Source organism: Pinus tabuliformis, chromosome 1_1, assembly GCF_031772625.1.
Source record: "Pinus tabuliformis cultivar Carrire ecotype Pingquan chromosome 1_1, CPIR1, whole genome shotgun sequence".
Taxonomy (NCBI): domain Eukaryota; kingdom Viridiplantae; phylum Streptophyta; class Pinopsida; order Pinales; family Pinaceae; genus Pinus; species Pinus tabuliformis.
In genome coordinates, this window is record NC_142297.1 from 814,519,980 (window position 1) to 814,535,645 (window position 15,666).

A 15,666-nucleotide genomic window follows, 5' to 3' on the forward strand; every position below is an offset into this window, starting at 1 on the left:
CATGCCTCATGATCTACATGTATACTTAAAGAAGCCAAGTACACATCCCCACCTTCATCTGAGGTGGTTTTTGCCTCTACAGAAAGAGAATCATCAGATCCCTTTCCTTTGTCAGAATCTTTAGATTTACAGTCCCTTTTTTAGTGCCCTTCCTTTTTGCATTTCCAGCACACCTTTACAGGTTTTCCTGGAGATTTAGATCTCCCACTCGATGACTTATTTTTCTTTCTATTTTGGGACCTTTCTTGTACAGACAAGGCATCACCATTCTGGCTCTCCATATTTTTTCATCTCATCTCCTCCATTAGTAAGGATGAGACTATTTCATCAAACTGCAAGGTAGTTGCATTGCTACCTATTGTAAGAACTAGACTATCCCATGAATCTGGTAGAAAACACAACAAACTGATACACTTATCTTCATCTGAAATTTTAATATCAAAAGATAATAACTGACTTACCACAGTATTAAATGTGTTCAGATACTCTGTCGTTGAGTCTCCATCTTTCATCCTCATGTTATACAGTTTTTCCATAGGAAGAGTTTATTCACCAGAGACTTAGATTGGTAGAAAGTCCCGAACTTGTCCCACAAATCCTTAGTCATATCTTCCCCTGATACATTCAACAATACTGAATCTAAGACACACAATCATATTGTGCTTTTTGCATTTTGATCCAACTTCTTCTATTCTTCATCAGACACTCCCATTTTTTTAGTACCTGGATCTACCACTATCCATTAATCTTTATCTACCAGCAGATCCTCCATCTTGAGTTTCCATAACTCAAAAATCTGACCATTAAATTTCTCGATCTCTATATTTCCATTGCTTTCCATCTTACTTCACCACCAGAAACGATCCCACAGATCTCCCACTAAACAGGGTCTACCATAGGCCTGAGTGAAACCCATCAGCAACAAAGGTGTCCCATTGAAGCCAAAACAACTCTGATACCAAATGTAGGTTTTAACCCCATACGGAAATTACCTGCATATGAACTCTAAAACATAGAAAATGAACAATAGTGAGTGCATAACACATAAAACAAATATGCACAAAGATTTTCCCCTCGATCCCAAAACTGGGACTACTAGATTCATTTTTTATTATGTTCCTTTTAGTGTTACAATACATATAAATACATGATGAAGCATCCAATACCATGGACCGAAAACATCGTGGCCAAAACCATGTGCAAAAACAATGCACAAAACCACAGGTAGGTCTGCGCACCTAATATAGGGTCCAAAAATATTTCCCCAACACGCTACCTCAAACCCGTAGATGGGGGCTAACTGCCCCCCTCAAAGGTAACAATTTTCTTTCCTTCTATTATAGCTTCCACCTCAACCTTTTTCATGACCCTTTGTGGTCATCCTTCTCTCTATCTTTGTGAGATTCTCCATGCTCAACAGTAAACTACAACAAAGCCTCTCCTTTATAGCAAGTCTCCTCTTCTTGCTACTCAACACCTCATCAAGCTTTCTTGTCTAGCTTGACCTTTTGGTTTTTTTTATGGTTATTTCCTTAGAACCTTCTCTTAGAAATTATACTCACACTTACTATGGAACTTCTGTCTAAAAACTTCTACCCAACTGCTACTTGTTGGAAGTAATCCTTCTTTTGGTTGCAATCCTCAATTCCAAAGATATTACGAGCTCTGATACTACTTGATGTAGGAAAAAAACAATTTTCCCGCAAATTCGCCTTATCTGTATCACACAGAAAATCACTTCAACATCAAGTCCTTAATTTTTTATGCAAACGTATTTCATATATAAACACTACACTTACTGTGAATTCTAGAGCATGCACAAATTATAACTATTATTAATCACATAGATACACAAGACAATTTGTGAAAATAATGGAAATTCGTTTCTTTAATAAAATCATATCCACAAAAGTACAAGACAATTACGTAAGTATTCATTCCTCTATTGGCTTGATCTCACCTTCATTTGACCATTAGTTCTCATTGCTCGTAGGCTTATAATAAATAGAATTAAGAAATACAATATATTTTCTAAATCTTAAAATCACTCCATAAATCACCCATAAATCACTCCATAAATAAAATTTTCCTAAATAATAAAATCACTCCCTCATTTATTCCCTAAAGCTCTCATAATTTATTCACTAAAGATGATGATTTATTCCATAAATCTATCATGATCTTCAAGGAAACTTTGTTTTTTCCTTTGGAAAAATCTCTTCTATCCATAGTTTTTCTAAAACTATTCTATAATAATTAAATGAAACTAAGAATATTTACAATTAAGGAATTATAATTCCTTTACAATATTGAAAACCCCTTCTCGATTTTTTTTCAAAAATCTTGATGGATTGGAAGCTATAATTCTCTTATGTCACATTCTCCCCTATGAGCATCATAACATCAAGACACAATAGCATATGATATCAATATATCGTGAGCAGAAGTAACTATATATCATGAGAAGCAAACATATACAACAACTCCAACCACCTCACCCTCAACCAAGGTAGCAACATGAACATCAACAACATCAGATCAGCAAATACACATCATACATGCTTCCCCTGAGCACATACACTCAGCCTGAAGTCATCATCATTAACATGAAAAAAATACCTTCTCGTTGAAGACTATACCTCATGGATCAAGGGACTAACTCCATATGACTGACACAATGACTCTTCCTATCACCAAATACTGACATCATGGACTCAATGACTTGAATGATTGATTACAGAGATTCATATGAATTTTACAAGGCATCAAATGACTCTACATAATGACTTCACATGTCATGACCAGAAAATCTTGACATTTATTACAAAGCCTCAAAAGTGTGATACATGGATATTAAGGACACTACATTGACATCTGACCATATGACCAATATATTTCTTGACACACTTGACTTTTAACAATATATTGCTCAATTTTCAGTTGATCACTTTCAAGTAGTGACCACCAATCTTCCTTTTGGGATCAATGAGAAAATTATATTGTTTTCTTATGATGTCAATCGATAGCTTAAGTCCTTGAATCAGATGATTCGATCGCATGCAAGAATGGTTTTAGGGAGATCTGGTATTGTGCTACTCAAATTATATTACAAAGGAAATATCACAAGCATCTCAAAAAATGATTACCATTTGAGTAAGTATGTTGCTAAGACCTTTAATAATAAATTTATACGTAAAAAACCGTAGAACTAACCAATAACTGATCTATTCTCAGCTTGAATTCTGAATGAATGAAACAATTATGACAAATTTAAAAAAAATGACATGCTTTGTTTCTTTTCACCATATCCTTGCATTTCCATGATCTGCAGTAACAAGGTAGATGTCACCAACTTGTTATATTGCATCACGAATAATCTTTATATGCTCATCAACAACCTTACACCCAAAAATCATTACCTCTATATCACCAGTGTGCCTTACCATATCACCAATTGGAAAATTCACATGAACCTAATCATAACAACCACTCAATATGGCATCTCCTATTCTTTCAGCAATTTGCAAGGCCTTCATTTTTTGCTGGATATTGTATTTGATTCTTGAATCACTTAGGGTTTCCATAAATTCTTCTATTTCCTTGTTACAATATCCAAACTAGTTGTTGTTCCATAAAAATGTAATATGATCGAATTTTACAGTTGCATGGAAATGTATGAATCCCATTGTGGACAAGATATTCTCCTGATGTTCTATCGATATCTAGAGGGGAAACAAGATAAAGAGTCAAAATATTTAACTCTCCATCATACTGAAGCATTCCTGCATATCGAATTACCGAACTTAATCAAATGCACTAAAATTCTCACATTTGAATGCTTTAGCAACCATAGTCATACGATCTGCTCGGAAATTAATGGTCACCACTGCATCTCCATGAAGAATAGGTCCAAATTCCTTGTAATTTTCATCCACAATGACAAATGGAGGTAAATATTGATCACTATCTTTTGGATCTTCCCTAAGCTTCTTGACTGCTTCCACAACATTTCTAAATTTATAAGGTGCTTTTCCCAAAATAGAAGGAGGGGATTTCCTGGAAAATGTTATCAAAACCCAAAACCACCGAAAACTGTTGTATTTTGTGACCATTAATTTTTGCGACCCTTTTGCTTCTCAATTCTCCAAGATTTTACGACAAGAGCATCAAGTTTTTATCCCTCCCCTCTTTTTACTTTTATTGCATAGTAAATATCTACAAAAAACTCACCACTGACGAACTAAACCTCTGCACTGGATCACCATCTCCAACCAGGGATGTGATCATTACACACCACGATTTTCTAGCATGAATGATGTATACAATGATAGGCTTTCTTTCATCGCATTTCTCACTTGATGACAATGTTCAATCTCAATAAATAACCATTTTGAAATTGTTGTAGCATTCATCGATATTTATATTGGATTTTCTGATTTGTCTACAGAGTCAAGGCTTCCAGAAATGAAAATAGACTTTCCTTTATTGGGACTGATTTATGACTCTTTCTGAATCATTAAGGAAATATTGAAGCTTTTGCAATTTATCACTTAGGGCATCCCGGGTAAGTCTTTGCTGATGTTGAAATTGTTTGGCAATATTTTCTGAAACAAATCTCCCAATGCGTAGCTTCTCTTGTAGAAGTACAATGTTTAAATCCAAGTGAATGACATCATCTCAGAGTTGTATGAGTGGAACAATAAAAACACTAACATCGCCTCTTATGGGGTAGCCTACTAGTCCATTCCAAATGACATCCATGACTTCTGAATATATCTGGGGTAGGGTAAACCAGCCCTACGGAAGAAGTCACTAAATGGCTTGAATAATTGAAGTCTTGATGGAAGTAACACAAACAACCTGGTCAATGAATAGGGTAACCTTGGAAATCAAAAAAGAAATCCCAAGAATACACTTCTCTTGTTGCCAATGTTGCGTTTGGATTCTTTCTCTTCTACTACCGATTTTTTTTTATCTTCTTTTGCTCCTGACCCTTTAGCGGTTATGCTAAGAACTTAAAATCTCCATGATGGTCAAAATTGTAGGGGACTGTAATCAGTTGTGCACTTCACCTACAAATTATTTTCGCTAGAGGAGACTCAATTCAATTGCAGAGCTCCCTTGCGTTTCTTGCACAACACTTTCTCCTCTATTAGGAATCGATCTTCCTTCTTCTTGGGCTCTCCCTCTCGCCCAATCATTTCTCCACTTATGTGCACATTTATCAATCCTATGTAGGTTTTCCATAAACTCTTTGGTTAATAATGACAAATTTCTCCACGAAAGTGATTTCACTGTCCATATGAAGTGATTGGTGGCTATAAACATGGACCAGATCATTGATACCATTGAGTTTATAGTATTTCGTTGACTTCATACTGCAAACATTGTGCATAATTGACTAACGATCTTTAATCACATTCAGGTCACATGCAAAAGAGCTTCTCAAACCAGAATTACAATTATCCATCATAATTGGCAAGTAACAGAACTACATGGTCACTACAATAATAAAACAATCAATATCCTCGTTCCTTTAGCATATGCGTATTGTTTCCTACTGTAGCATCCATGGTAAATTTTAAGCATGTCACACATTATCAAATCAACATTGAAAGAGTCCAACGAATAAGCCTAGGTCACTAGCAAAACATCCAAAAAAATATTTGCAACGAGACCATAAAATAACGGATGTTTGACAAGACCAACTATTACCCCACTAAGTGCATAATATGGCGATCTTCTTGACTAGATGCAATTGATCAATTCAACCCACTAGCTTACTTCCTCATTTTATGCGTACATTATGCTAGATATCATTTTAATTCATCTGCACATAAAATAAAAAAATGCTTCTTATCTGTTTAGAAATACGCGCCCACTTTTTTTTATCAACCACCAAGTCAATTGCCTCTATTTTTGTCTTTAATTTTCAATTTTTTTATATATTCTGATGACAGGTACTAATAGCACGTGATTCAAACTTTTATTTTTGCAAGCGAATCAAGGAGCTATTTCGTTGTATTCATCTCATGCATTTAAATATAACCCCACAGAAAAATCAAAGAAAATGATACTTACACTAGCTACAGATGACACATTTTTTTGGAGGAGCTCCCCCTGAGATAACTCATTTTTATGCTTCATGCTCCCCTTGAGGCCGAGCTAGCCTCAATTATCCTTTTGATCCTTTCGTTTCCAGATATTAATGTACCACTTCCTGCTCGAATATGTTTTTGATTCATTTCCCCCCTCCAGTTGTTCCTTTTTTAATTAGATCCCTCAATGGCTACATGCAACAAGCAACCTTTGGCTATATGGGCAATATAATGCAGATAAAACATGTAATGTGCCCAAGAAATGATGGAAATGGAAACTTTTATAGTGAATACGTTTATGCCCATAATCATTACAGAGATAGTAGTACCCATGAAATGAATTTTTGTACATGGCCAAACGTGAGATTGCATGATGTGTGTTTTCGTTTGATTGCTTCTTTTTTTGCATGCTGCTATAGTTTAATGAAATATGACCAAATTTCTGATAGTTAGAACATTTAATGTTTCTCATACCTTCTTTAAACACATCCTTTGGCTTTTGTTCTTGACAGTGGATTCCTTTAGAGCTGCAGAAAATTTCTGCTTTAGGTTCAATTTTTGCCTCATTTTTCCCTTTTTGACTTGATCTTATTTTTTCTTTTCTCTGCTTCAATTTTTCCGCAATTTCTGATATGTTCCTTTAGCTAGTTTTTAATATCTTCTCTAGTCTTCCGTGTCTTCTCCAACTTGGTTTTTAGATCATAATTTTCTTTGAGAACGAAAAATCTTTCCTCAAGCAATTAGAGAAATTTATTCAAATCTTTATTTTCAACCATTAGCTTTTCAGTTAACCTTTCTTGAGATTTTTATTGACCTTAAGGGTCACTAATATTTTAAGTTCATTATCTTGAGATTTCTACACTATAAAAATGCCTTCCTCACTCCTTAAGGAATCAAATTCAAAACATGATCATCAACTTCCTTAATGACCCCAAAATCACCATCACTAGACTCAAAAGGAAAATGTCCATGACTGAAAATACTATTTGCCATACCTTTTACAAGGAGGAGAGACTCTTCAGATTTTGTAGCACTTTTGATTTGTTTGTGAGACATTTTCCTCTTCTTATTCACCACAATCCAATGATCTTATCTCAAGCAATCAAGATTCACCAAGAGAACCCCACTCTGATACCAATTCTTGGAAATGTGTTCACTACGTTGGGGGAGAAAGGAGGGGGGGGGGGGTGGTGAATCAGTAGTGACAATGTCTATATGTATACTTTTAAAATTCCTTTTCGATTTACTGATTCACAATCACACATTATGCCATTACTAGATTAGCTCATATAATTCATTAACCAATAAAGTACATACCATAATCATCACATGAAAGCCATAATACAATCAAACAATCGCATGCATAAGGAACACAAGGATCTCTTGTGGAAAATCCCCCTCTGGGGAAACAACCACCCTTTGTTGTCGCTACTACTATGCTTTATATTTTATTAATCAACAAATCAAATTTACATCATCATAGTTAGCTATGTCTAGCAAGGAAGTTTCTCATATGACATCGACTTTTTGAACACCCATCCATTGAAGGCTTCTACCCGCAACAAGCCTTCCCCAACACCCATTGAACTAAGATAATACTACTTCATCCACTGAAGCCACCAACACCCATTGAGAAGGAACATCCATCCCTTATCCACAAACTTATCTTAATTTGCTGATCATCTAGGGCCACATTTCAAAATATTTCAAACTAGTCCCCTGCACACAAAAACAACATGTTTCTCTCTCCAATGAACTCTCAACACAACCCCGTCAATCACATACACACCAATAAAATACACTCTTAAAATTATATCAAATTATACTCTATAATCCTCCACATGAATAAGACAGGAAAATACCATGGTTATCCAATACCAAGAGTAACTGTACCATACTAAACTCCAGAAGAATACCACAGGTTAATACCATGGTTATACATATACCATGGACCCCTGTATCTAAAAAATAACATGTTTATGTCGATACCAAGGACCCCTGTACCATGGTAATCTCCAATCCAATACCATAAGCAGATATCATGGGTAAGTCGATACCTGTAACACCAATAACAAGTGCTAACGTGGACCACACACAAACCAATACCAAGTTAATCTCAATGCCATGAATACATATACCATGGTAATTTTTAGTTCAACCATCCTCATAACTGTCAAACAAACATATGCATAAACTCATATACACTCAAGACAACTGCAACACATGCCCAGGTTGACATCAATACTAACCATCAACCACTGCAACCAACAACTACACCAAGCATCATCAATGCCAACATAGAAATGATCATACATTATCTAATAACTATAAAAAATAATGGAGAAAGTAGGATTTCAAGTGTAGTGGAGAAGACCTACTTTCTAATTATATGAAAAGTTTATTGTAAAATAGAGGATTCCAATAAGTGAAAAGATTAGGACTGGTCAAAATCAAGAGTAGAATAGAAATGACATAAGAATGTCTCATATATTTGGCTTATAAACTTATATAGAATAGTTAAAAATTTGAATCATAAAAAATAAAGTATACATATAAGAACTTATTATTTTTTATTATTAATTTATGTGAATGATTTTATGTTATTACAAATTATAAAAATACTTGTGAGAAAATATAAGAATTTCATATAATAGTGATGTTTTCTTCAGAGGTAATATCATTGTTGTTATTAAAAAATTTATGTATAGAAATAGGTAACCATGAGCATGAATGCCCTCTGTTCTATACATAATAAATAAAAATAAAATAAAATTCAATTACTTATTTATTTATATTGAATATTGAAATAAATTAGAAATTTCCCTTAATGGTGCAAAGATGCCGTGAAGGAATAAAATGTGCCTATGATGTTACTGCAAAAATATTGTAGTAATTGTGTTCAAGCTTGCAACAATCTCACACTTGTTTCAATGCTTGTACATATTATATCTAAGATATAACATGCAGGGTAATGAGGAGAAACATTAGTCTTTAGATATCTAATTAGTCTATAGGGCCTTGGATAGATCGTAATTGGGTGGGTTTTTAAGGCATTCCTAGATGCCAAAAAACTAGAGGGAGATTTGGGAGTCTCACCGAAAATCGAATTGTTGTAACCACCATATTTGTAACATCACATTTTGACAACAATGAACTGATGAAAAGGCCTCTTCTAGCCCAAAACCATGACCCTTCATTTAGGAGAAACTCTAGGTATTTTTGAGTATCAAATTGAAAAATGAAAAATCCTTTTGACCACAAATAGAGGTTATAGTTTTATGTCCAAGTGGAAAATATCCATTGATGCAATGCATCAAATTTTACCCCAGAGTCATTAAACCTGCATGGCATTATTAAAACAAAACAAGATGACATTCAATAGAACTTGACAAAGAAAAACTTAATTGGGGGTGGTCGTACATTTCAGCTTAATGTGAGACAAATATATAAGCCAAGTGAAGTACAATTTAAATACCAAATCAAAAAGCCACACCACCTGCATGTTCACAACTTGAACACATTCATGAGGTACAATCCATATGCTCATGTGGTTAATTATGCACTTCTTATTGATCTAGTGCAGGTTCCCAACAAAGAAGAATTTGATAAGTCAAAATGTTTTGAATACAATTATTATATGCTTTGGGGGAACCATTCTGTAGAAGATCAAAGATAATTGATTGAGGAATATCTCAATAACCCACATTTTGAAACAATAAAATGTATCATTTATGCTGGTTTAGTAGATACAGAAGCAAAGTTATTGGCATGGTATCATAATTCAGATGATGAATATAGGATGTCTATGACTTTCATCTAAAGGGTTAGATTTTTTCATAATGAATTTGAAGAAAAATTTGGAGGGGATAAGATAAATGCTACTATAGAATTCCGAAAGGAATGTTTTATGGAAATAGGCTATCAAATTGAGGAGAAAATCAATTCAAAGGGAGGCACAATAAACATTGATATATTCAAAAGTATTGATAACATTTTCCAATTGGAATTTAGAAATGGAGAGATACGGGAATTGATTAATGATATTTTTAGTATTTGGGAGAACATTGGCATTGAAAACCAGAAGGTCAAAAGGTTTAAACCATTGATATGTAGCAACAAAAAATCAGGTTTTGAAATGAAGCACCTTCCAAAAGATATGGCTATCACACCTTGGAGAGCATTGCAAGGAGTGAAGGATGAAAAACTTGTCAAAGCAATATTATCTCGTTTGAAGTCAGGGGAATTATCATTGGAGGAAATGTCTGATGAATTTCAAAAGTAAGTTTGTTGAATTATTTTTACTTATTTCTGGATTAAAATTTTATTTTAAATATAACCTATTATTCTTGGTAGTATTTGTTATACATATCATTATATTAACATTTTAAACTTTATTTATTCATTCAAAAATTTTACATGAAGATACAAGAACAAATGTGTAAATTGTTGAATTAATATAGTTGGGATGATGTTGTACGAAACTATCCATATTCAAGTTCTACATCAACACTAAAAGATTTTTATCTTGCATTTAAAAAGGTATGTTGATTTATACATTCATTTTTATTCATCTATATATTGTTTTTATTTTATAAATTATACATATATTTGTTTATTTTATTAAAGATGAATAAGGATGCAAATGGAGCACCAGATAGTTTCAAAACCTTAATTGAAAACATTAAGATCGAAAGACTGAGAAAGTAGTGGCTTAGGAATGTTGAACTTGATCCAAATCTTACTCATTCCATTTGGAATGGTTTTGAAACTATTCAATACCAAGTAATACAAGGTGATTGTGAAGACATTGCTAAAATCACACCTAAAAGGGATTATTCCCTAGCTATTATAGATATTCCTCATAGTTTCAATATCCCAAACATTGACTATGATAGTGACCCTTATACTTATCAAGCTCTTAGTAAAGTGGTTGTGGGATTTGTAGAAGTCACATCATCACCATTATGGAGGCTTGTGACACTTAATTTAGATACACAATTGGCAATGTTATTGTCAATCTTGTAGGCTTTAACCCCGTACAGAAATTACCTGCATACGAATTTTAAAACATAGAAAATAAACAATGCGAGAGCATAACACATAAAACACATACACACAAAGATTTTCCCTTGGATCCCAAAACCGAGACTACCAGCTTGATTTTTAATTATGTTCCTTTCAATGTTAGAATACATATTTATACATGTTGAAGCATCCAATACCATGGACCGAAAACCATCGTGTCCAAAACCATGGACCGAAAACTAACTCATCCAAAACCATGTGCGAAAATCATGCACAAAACCATAGGTAGGTCCTCCCAACCTGAACCCGTAGAGGGGGGCTACGCACCCCCCTCAAACCCCCTTGTGACCCCCCTGTTGCAAAATCAGCACAATGTGGGCTAGTCATGGAAAGAATAAGACAACCCAACATTCTCCCACTTGTTGTTTTCTTTCCACAGGGGTCCACAAGAGGGCTTAGTCATTTATCCCTCCCTATAATGCCCATTGTTTCTCTACACCAAGAGGAGTTCTCAGAGCTCACATATTTTCTCAATGCATCTACACTATTCTTCAAAGTGTCCACCTTTACTAGCAACACCTTTTTGTCTTCTCTCATATCCCTCACAAAGTGATACTAGACATCAATGTGCTTTGTCTTTGAATGGTAAGCATGGTTATTTTCCAAGAAAATTGCACTTTGGCTATCACAGTCTATCCTTATAGCTCCCTATACTAACCCCATACTTGAACACAATCTCTGTAACCAAACTACTTCCTTGTTTGCATGAGTGGCTGCCAAGTATTCTGCCTCTGTAGTTGATAGTGCCACTACAGATTGTTTTACTCATCCAATTGACCGCACCTCCAAATAGGTTAAACATGTACCCACTTGTATATCTTCTCTGATCCAGATCTCCAGCCCAGTCTGCATCAACATAGGCACGGATATCCAAAACTTTGTCCATTCCTGGTCTTCCTTGGTAGCACAAACCATAATCACTAGTGCCACGCAAATACTTGAAAACCTGCTTCACTGTTGTCCAATGCTCCTTCCCTGGTTTTGACATAAACCTGCTCAATACTCCCACTGCATGTGCAATTTCTGGTCTAGTACAGACCATTGCATACATCAAGCTACTGAATGCACTTGCATATGGAACATGGGACATATCCTCTTCCTTTTCTTGTGTCTTGGGACACTATTCAGTAGATAACTTTACACCTACAAGAATAGGAACCTTCACCAATTTACTATCCTGCATATTAAACCTCTGCAATATTGTCTCGACATACTTCCTATGGTTTAACGATAGCTTCCTCTTTGTCCGATCTCTTTTAATTTCCACGCCCAAAATATAGTTTGTAGCACCAATATCTTTCATGTTGAAATTGGAGGAAAATTGGGTCTTGAAATCCTGGATAATTTCTTTGTTATTTCTAACCAGCAACATATAATCCACATACAAGACCAGATAAGTAACACGGTCACCAAATAATTTAAAATACACACAGTGATCTTCGCAGAAAAGTAAAGTTGAAGTTGCAAGGTGAAAACCACCTCAAGTGAAGGTGGGGATGTGTACTTGTCTTCTTCAAGTACACATGTAGATCATGAGGCATGGTTGATTGACTCAGGTGCATCCTTTCTCTATGGGGAGTGAAGTGAAACGATGCACTTGAGTCAATCAACCATGCCTCATGATCTACATGTGTACTTCAAGAAGAAAAGTACACATCCCCACCTTCATCTGAGGTGGTTTTCATCTCTACAGAAGGAGAATCATCAAATCCCTTTCCTTCGTCAAGAGCTTTAGATTTACAGTCCCTTTTGTAGTGCCCTTACTTTACACATTTCCAGCACACCACCTTTACATGTTTTCCTAGAGATTTAGATATCCCTCTAGATTTAGATCTCCCACTCAATGACTTATTTTTCTTTCTGTTCTAGGACCGTCCTCGTATAGACAAGGCATACCCATTCTGGCTCTCCATATTTTTCTGTCTCATCTCCTCCATCAGCAAGGATGAGACTATTTCATCAAACTACAAGGCAGTTGCATTACTACCTATTGCAATAACCAGACTATCCCACGAATTTGGTAGAGAACACAACAAACTAATGCACTTATCTTCATTTGAAATTTTGATATCAACAAACGATAACTTACTTACCACAGTATTAAACGCATTCAGATGCTCTGTCACCAAGTCTTTGTCTTTCATCCTTAGGTTATACAGCTTTTTCTGTAGGAACAGTTTACTCACTAGAGACTTAGATTGGTACAAATTCCCTAACTTGTCCCACAAAGCCTTTACAATAGCTTTCCCTGATACATTCATCAATATTGAATCTGAGACACACAATCTTATTGTGCTCTTTGCCTTCTGATCCAACTTCTTCCATTCTTCATCAGATACTCTTGTTGGTCTAGTACCCAGATCTAACATGATCCACTAATCTTTATCCACCAAAAGATCCTCCATCTTGAGTTTCCACAACTCAAAACTCTGAGCATTAGATTTCTCAATCTCTATTTTTCCATTGCTTGCCATCTTCTTCCACCGCTAGAATCGATCCCGCAGATCTCCCACTGAATGAAGTCTACCACAGGCCCAAGTGAAACCCCTCAGCAACAAAGGCGTCCCCTTAAAGCCAAAATAGCTCTGATTCCAAATGTAGGTTTTAACCCCATATAGAAATTACCTGCATACTAATTCTAAAACACAAAAAATAAACAATGCAACAACATAACACATAAAACACATACACACAAAGATTTTCCCCTAGATCCAAAAACCGGGACTACCAGCTTGATTTTTCATTATGTTCCTTTCAATGTTACAATACATATTTATACATGTCGAAGCATCCAATACCATGGACCAAAAATCATCGCATCCAAAACCATGGACCGAAAACCATCACGTCCAAAACCATGTGTGAAAATCATGCACAAAAGAATAAGTAGGTCCGCCCAACCTAATATAAGGTCCAAAAAAAAATTTCCCAGGGCATTGCCTTGGACCCCATAGAGGGGGGCTGCCCGCCTCCCTCAAACCCCCTGGATGGGGGGGCTGCTGCCCGCCTCCCTCAAACCCCCTGGATGGGGGGGCTGCTGCCCCGCCCTCTAACCCCTTGGTTCATTACGTGCGCTAGTCGTGGAAAGAATAACACAACCCAACATTCTCCGACTTGTTTTTTTCTTTCCATAGAAGTCCACAAGAGAGTTTAGTCATTTATCCAACCTTGTAACGCCCACTGTTTCTCTACACCAAGAGAACTTCTCAGAGCTCACAGATTTTGTCAATGCATCTACAGTATTCTTCAAAGTGTCGAGGAAAGAATAACATAACCCAACAAAGCTTCAAGGGGAAAACAAACTCAAGGATGTAGTTTACATGGTAAGACATTGAAAATGTATATTTGATTAATGTTAAAAGATTCATTTATGTACAAGTTAATTGAACTTTTACTATTTCATGTTATAGGAAAAAGTCAAATATTCTTAGCCATGAAGATCAACCAGTTATAAATGATTGTGAATCCATCCACATTGATGGTTAGACAAAGGATGATAGCTATATGTTTATGTTTTTTAATCGAGTAGATAGAAAGATTCATAGCCAAGTATTGGTTTATGATGTTGTTATCAAAAAAACTAACATATGAAGATCAAGAAGTAAAAGGAGAGATAGTTAACATTTATCAAAAACCATCATCATTGATTAATTATCTTATAGACTTATGTTCAAATTAAGGAGATTGGGTTCTGGGTTTATTTTCTGGATTGGGTAAGTTTTATTATATAGAATTGAATTTCAATATCTTCTTTCTTAATTTATGTGCCACTATACTAATTTAATTCATTATTTCTTTTGTGCTTGATAATTAGATACCACACTAGCATGTTTCCTACAAAAAGGAACAAATTGCATTTCCATTGAAACAGATCCAGTACAGTGCAAATTTATTTAGCAAAGAATTAATGCTCTTCAATTTCTTCGAGATGCAATGCAAGAAATTGGATTGAAGAAAGGGGATTTTAGTAAATCACATGTCGAGAAAAAGGCAAAGGAACCTCAACCACCATTACATGGAATGATTAGAAAGGCATACATTGGGAGATTCACATACATCCAAGATCTGTTAGAAGAGGAAAATGATCAAAGTGAAGTAGACAATATTGTGGAAGAAGATAATGATGAAACTCTAGAGGATGGAGAGTTTGGATTACGCGATATTGTTGATTATATTTAAGTTATGCTTGGAAATCAAGATCATTTTTTGTAACTATTAATTAGTTATACTTGTAATGTTTTGACTTTGACATTTTATGAGAAGAATAAGCATTCAATTAATGTTGTTATGTGTTCAATATTTGTATTATGTGATTTTAGCTTTAATTTTTATGTGAATCATATTTTAAAAAAAAAAATAGTGATTATTATTATTTTTTGACATGAAATTCATAAAAAAACTATTATTTAACCATTTTTTGCTAAATTTTTCCTATAACAATTGTGATTTTGACATGTCATTTCAAGCAAAAAAATATCAAAAT